The 7067-nt window shown below is 46.0% G+C and overlaps 1 protein-coding gene across 1 annotated transcript in view; it reads right to left on the minus strand.

Annotated features, from left to right (window-relative positions):
* LOC119973832 (ETS domain-containing protein Elk-1-like) overlaps window positions 1-7067 on the minus strand; it is a 144992-nt gene that overhangs the window by 24018 nt on the left and 113907 nt on the right. The gene's annotated exons all lie outside the window — the stretch shown is intronic.

Raw genomic sequence — 7067 nt, forward strand, 5'->3', positions numbered from 1 at the left:
GATGTTTGCACATTTTTGCCTTTTTTGCTTCCTTTCTGATGATGTCTGTAACTGTTTATAAAGCCAAAGTAGATAGCCTGGGTCACATTGAGATCCAAAAAGACGAGGTGTAAGGCGTCTTGAAAAATATTAAGGTGGACAAATCCCCAGGGCAGGATGGGATCTACCCCAAAATATTGAAGGAGGCTAGAGAGGAAATTGCTGAGGCCTTGACAGAAATCTTTGCATCCTCACTGTCTTCAGGTGATGTCCCGGAGGACTGGAGAATAGCCAATATTGTTCATTTGCTTAAGAAGGGTAGTAAGGATAATGCAGGGAACTACAGGCCGGTGAGCCTTACGTCAGTGGTAGGGAAATTACTGTAGAGAATTCTTCGAGACAGGATCTTCTCCCATCTGGAAGCAAATGGGCGTATTAGTGAGAGGCAGCACGGTTTTGTGAAGGGGAGGTCGTATCTCACTAACTTGATAGAGTTTTTCGAGCAGGTCACAAAGATGCAGGTAGGGCAGTGGATGTTGTCTATATGGACTTCAGTAAGGTCCCTCATGGCAGACTGGTACAAAAGGTGAAGTGACACAGGATCAGGGGTGAGCTGGCAAGATGGATACAGAATTGGCTCAGTCATAGAAGGCAGAAAGTAGCAATGGAAGGGTGCTTTTCTGATTGGAGGGCTGTGACTCGTGGTGTTCCGCAGGGATCAGTGCTGGGACCTTTGCTGTTCGTAGTGTATATAAATGATTTGGAGGGAAATGTAACTGGTCTGATTAGTAAATTTGTGGACGACACAAAGGTTGGTGGAATTTCGTATAGCGATGAGGACTGTCAGTGGATACAGCAGGATTTAGATCATTTGGACACTTGTACAGAGAGATGGCAGATGGAGTTTAATCCTGACAAATGTGAGGTAATGTATTTTGGAAGGTCTAATACAGGTAGGGAATATACAGTGAATGGTAGAACCCTCAAGAGTATTGACAGTCAGAGAGATCTAGGTGTACAGATCCACAGGTCACTGAAAGGGGCAACACAGGTGGAGAAGGTAGTCAAGAAGGCATACGGCATGCTTGCCTTCATTGGCCGGGGCATTAAGTATAAGAATTCGCAAGTCATGTTGCAGCTGTACAGAACCTTAGTTAGGCCACACTTGGAGTATAGTATTCAATTCTGGTCGCCACACTACCAGAAGGATGTGGAGGCTTTAGAGTGGGAGCAGAAGAGATTTACCAGGATGTTGCCTGGTATGGAGGGCATTAGGTATGGGGAGAGGTTGAATAAACTCGGTTTGTTCTCACTGGAACGAAGGAGGTTGCGGGGCGACCTGATAGAGGTCTACAAAATTATGAGGGGCATGGACAGAGTGGATCGTCAGAGATTTTTTTCCCAGGGTAGGGGGGTCAATTACTCGGGGGCATATGTTTAAGGTGCGAGGGGCAAGGTTTAGAGGAGATGTACGAGGCAAGTTTTTTTATACAGAGGGTAGTGGGTGCCTGGAACTCGCTGCCGGAGGAGGTGGTGGAAGCAGGGATGATAGTGACGTTTAAGGGGCATCTTGACAAATATATGAATAGGATGGGAATAGAGGGATACGGACCCCGGAAGTGTAGAAGATTTTAATTTCAACGGGCAGCATGGTCGGCGCAGGCTTGGAGGGCCGAAGGGCCTGTTCCTGTGCTGTACCTTTCTTTGTTCTTTGTTCTTAATTCTCTTAAGGTTAACATTGAGATTCAGTCGGCAGTTGGGAAGGCAAATGCAGTGTTAGCATTCATGTAGAGGGGGCTCGAATACAAGACCAGGTATGTACTTCTGAGGCTGTATAAGACTCTGGTCAGACCCCATTTGGAGTATTGTGAGCAGTTTCGGGCCCCCTATCTAAGGAAGGATGTGCTGGCCTTGGAAAGGGTCCAGAGGAGGTTCACAAGAATGATCCCTGGAATGAAGAGCTTGTCATATGAGGAACGGTTGAGGACTCTGGGTCTGTACTCGTTGGAGTTTAGAAGGATGAGGGGGGATCTTATTGAAACTTACAGGATACTGCGAGGCCTGGATAGAGTGGACGTGGAGAGGATGTTTCCACTTGTCGGAAAAACTAGAAGCAGAGGACACAATCTCAGACTGAAGAAACAATCCTTTAAAACAGAGATGAGGAGGAATTTCTTCAGCCAGAGGGTCATGAATCTGTGGAACTCTTTGCCGCAGAAGGCTGTGGAGGCCAAATCACTGAGTGTCTTTAAGACAGAGATAGATGGGTTCTTGATCAATAAGGGGATCAGGGGTTATGGGGAGAAGGCAGGAGAATGGGGATGAGAAAAATATCAGCCATGATTGAATGGCGCAGCAGACTCGATGGGCCGAGTGGCCTAATTCTGCTCCTATGTCTTATGTTCTTATGGTGTTATATTTATATATGTCTGTCTCTCTACCTCTATAACTTGTCCGCCTACCGATTTGGCAGTTAATCTTAGCCATGGGCACAAATGTTTTATGGAGCATTACGACCCCTGTGGTGATATGCCTTTGGGCTATATCATAGATGGAAGGTGTGCGACCTCCAACCAGCAGGTGGCGGTGCAGATCCATCATGCAGTCTCTAGACCAAGGTCATGTGACCAGTGACTCCCATATCAGGGGAGACACATCCCACCATCTTCAGAAGAAGAGTGACAGGGTAATCAGACATACAGGTGAATGGTCAGTGCTAGGTGCAGTTTCCAGAGGAGTATAAAGAGACTCCATGATAACGTGCTCTGTAACAGATTGCTATCATACCACACGAGACTCAATAAAAGATTCTGGTTTGGACAAGTCAAAGTGTTTGGCAGATTCGTTTGTAAGGTATAAAGCAGTGTTCTTCAAAGTCGGTGGGTCGTGGGCAGGTGTCGGGAGGGTCACGGAGCCGTTGTCCGCGGCGCTCCCGATCGCGCAATTCCCTGCGCAGCAGCCGGCTTTTCATAACGCCGGCTGCAAGCGGCCTTTAAAATGGCCACGGACATGTAAAAAAAATTTGGCCGTGTTGCGCACGCGCACCGATGATCGGCCGCGCATGCGAAGTGCGGCTGCTATTTTCAAAACTGTCTCACCTTAATCGCTCACTTGTGCATGCACAATTTATCATTTCACTTCATTGTTCCTTGATTAACTGGAGTAATTTTACAAGGAGCAATGAAGTAAGTAGTTTATGTGTGTAATGTTCCTGTCTCCATCTATATTAGAATAAAAGGCATGCAAATCATGATTTGTCATACTCATTCTTGCATTACCTTTTTCACAATGGTATTTCCATGCTCATCTGTGTACTGTTCCTCTGTAACCGTTTTTCATTCATTCATTTTATTCATTCATTTTTTATTTTTTCATTTTTTTTAACAAGTTTTGGGGGGGGGGGGGTTTATTCATTTTATTCATTTATTTTATTAATTTTTTTTTTTTTTTTCATTTATTTTATTCATTTTTTTTTACAGGTTCGGGGGGGGGGGGGGGGGTTTATTTAATAAAATTTTACTGAAGAAATGCAGAACTTTGGACAGATGGACAGATCCATACTTTCCGACACCGGAAGGCTTCACCTTCATCCAACAGGTTCCATTGGAGGAGCGTGTACGAGGGCCAAAGGTACCCAAAACCATTTCCTCCATTTTTGTCAGCAGCAAACAAGGTAAGAGAAAATGGTGGGTCGCACAGGTCGGCCGGTGTGGGTCGCGATTAAATGAATAAAATAAATGAATAAAACCCCCCCCCCGAACTTGTAAAACAAAAAGCTGCGACCGTTTAAAAAAAAAAAGCGACTGCCCTGCGCATGCGCATCCGATCATTGGTGCGCATGTGCAAAACTATATAGTTTTGCGCATGCACACTGATGATCGGGCACGCACACGCAATGCGGCCGAATTTTTAAATATGTTCACGGCCATTTTGAAGGCCGTTTGCAGCCGGCATTATTAAAAGCAGACTGCTGCGGCTGATTCACGCGATCGGGAGCAGCACGAAGGGCGGCTCCGCGTCCCTCCCGACACCCGCCCACGACCCACCCTGCGGGTCGTGCCCCCAGGTTTGAAGAACACTGATCTAATCCCAAAAGACGTGCTTGTTAGGTGAATTAGACATTCTGAATTCTCCCTCCGTGTACCCGAACAGGCGCCGGAATGTGGCGACGAGGGGATTTTCACAGTAACTTCATTGCAGTGTGAATGTAAGCCTACTTGTGAGAATAAAGATTATTCTTATTATTCCTTTCACAACGTCTGCTCATCGTTTTTCCAAACTTCCATCTTGCCCCAGCTTTATTCTGCAGTCACTTGCCCAGCACCTCACTTCTTGAACAGGCCCAGAACATTCTTCGGTTCTCATTCCATATGAGAATGTTACAGGCGTCCATCAAGAAACATTTGAATGCATGGGTGAGACTCGGTGGTTCGAATGGCCTAACTTCTGCTCCTAAGTCTTAAGGAAAGTGCAAACCACTGCAGGGACTGCAGCGGTACAAGGAAGCAACTCGCCACCACCTTCTGAAGGGCAACTGGGGATGGGCAATAAATGCTGGCCTAACCAGCGATGCCCACATCCCGTAACTTAATTTTTTTTTAAAAAAGGTTTGTGCATTCATAATCTGCTCCATCCCTAAGAATGTGGACTTACCATCTATAACTCTTTGCGCAGCAAGTACACTCTAACTGACCCTGGTATGTACAACAACGGTCCAAATTGAGTCCAACCCAATATCCAACCCCCTCATTCCAAATATGGCCATGAGGCTCCTAACAAATACTAAAGCCCAGACTGCAAACACAACCTCAGATTATAAAAGCACATAACTTGCAATAATAAAAGCATGGATTTCGAATCCTAACCCGGAGCAAATGCAACAATTTCTACTGAACGTCAAAAGGAGCACCATAGTTAACATGAATCTACCATTGTTCAAAATGTGAATAGTATAGCAGTCAGCAAATACCAGACCTGAAATAAGTGTAAGTTTACATTCCAACACACAGAAAACATCCAAAGATGCAACATAGTCATATCTATGTTGCACATTGATGATTGACGACTAACATTCCAATCAAATGCATTTGAGATTTATCCAAGTCAATCAGTACATTACAAGGGAGGAACAGATGGATTCAGATTGATAACATTTTCCTTAAAGATAGAGGTCTGGGCAGCCATTTTCCATTCCGGGATCACTCTATACCATATGCTTGACTATCTACTATCTTATTTCGCATTTTCATATTTCCACTCTAAACTCTAAGTCCGCACAAGCTGTTTTGCTTTGAGCAAGAAACCATTACTGTATTTTGAAAGTTCAATTTGTTTGAGAGCCTTTTTCCTCGGATGGTGATGTCCAGCATGAGGGGACATAGCTTTAAATTGAGGGGAGATAGATATAGGACAGATGTCAGAGGTAGATTCTTTACTCAGAGAGTAGTAAGGGCGTGGAATGCCCTGCCTGCAACAGTAGTGGACTTGCCAACACTAAACGCATTCAAATGGTCATTGGATAGGCATATAGACGATAAGGGAATAGTGTAGATGGGCTTTAGAGTGGTTTCACAGGTCGGCGCAACATCGAGGGCCGAAGGGCCTGTAATGCGCTGTAATGTTCTAATGTTTGTAAGCTACTAAGTTTAATTATATCTCTTAAAGCCTTCTGCAGGGGCTTTCTTGAGAACATTTGATTTGTAACCACAAGAAGATTTCAAACTCTCAATTATAATCAATAGACACAATAAAGATTTAATTTTGCATCCGAGACGTTAGTGCAAATTTCTACTTAGTTAGGTGTATACGGGACTGCACTTAACCACGGGTAGATTTCACCACGTACCCACAGTGCTGTTAGAGAGGAAGTTCCAGGGCTCTGACCCAGTGACAGTGAAGGAATGACAATTTGGTGGCACGGTGGCACTGTTGCTTCACAACACCAGGGACGTGGGTTCGATTCTGACCTCGGTGACTGTGTGGAATTTGCACATTCTTCCCGTCTCTGCGTGCGTTTTCTCTGGGTGCTCCGGTTTCCTCCCACAGTCCAAAGATGTGCAGGTTTGGTGGATTGGCCGTGCTAAATTGCCTCTTAGTGTCCAAAAGGTTAGGTGGGGTTACGGGGTTACAGGGGAGTGGGCCTAGGTAGGGTGCTCTTTCGGAGGGTCGGTGCCGATTTGATGGGTTGAATGGCCTCCTCCTGCACTGCATGATCTAATATAGTTCCAAGTCAGGATGGTGATTGGCTTGGAGAGGAACTTGGTTGGTGATGTTATTGTGCGTCTGCTGCCCTTGTTCTTCTAGGTGATAGAGATTGCGGATTAGGAGGTAGCTGTCAAAGGAGACTTGGTGTGTCGCTGCCGTGCATAGCTGGTTCACACTATGCGCCGGTGGTGGAGGGAGTGAATGTTTAACGTGGGGATGGGCTGATTTGTCCTGGATAGTGTCAAGCTTCTTGAGTGTTGCTGGAGCTGCACTCATCCAGGCGAGTGGAGAGTATGCCATCACACTTTGGAGAGATAGAGGTGGGACAGGTTTTGGGGAGTCAGGAGGTCAGTTTGAAGGTTTAAAATGTATAGCTACAGTCAATGTCCCTTTCAGTTACATCAATAGTTCTTCACAATTGAGCACGCATCTTCAAACTGAATAGTCAGGTGCTCCCGTATGAACGTATTGGGTGACTTCACTCTATTACCTTTGCGTACATAGAACATACAGTGCAGAAGGAGGCCATTTGGCCCATCGAGTCTGCACCGACCCACTTAAACCCTCACTTCCACCTAATCCCCGCAACCCAAAAACCCCTCCTAACCTTTTTGATCATTAAGGGCAATTTATCATGGCCAATCCACCTAACCTGCACGTCTTTGGTCTGTGGGAGAAACCGGAGCACCCGGAGGAAACCCACGCAGACACGGGGAGAACGTGCAGACTCTGCACAGACAGTCACCCAGCGGGGAATCGAACCTGGGACCTTGGCGCTGTGAAGCCACAGTGCTAGCCACTTGTGCTGCGTAAACTAGGCTGCACGGCAGCGACAATCTGCAGCAAGTGTTTCGGGCTGGAAAAGACCCAACTGGTGGCCACTT

This window comes from Scyliorhinus canicula, chromosome 11, assembly GCF_902713615.1.
Source record: "Scyliorhinus canicula chromosome 11, sScyCan1.1, whole genome shotgun sequence".
Lineage (NCBI taxonomy): Eukaryota > Metazoa > Chordata > Chondrichthyes > Carcharhiniformes > Scyliorhinidae > Scyliorhinus > Scyliorhinus canicula.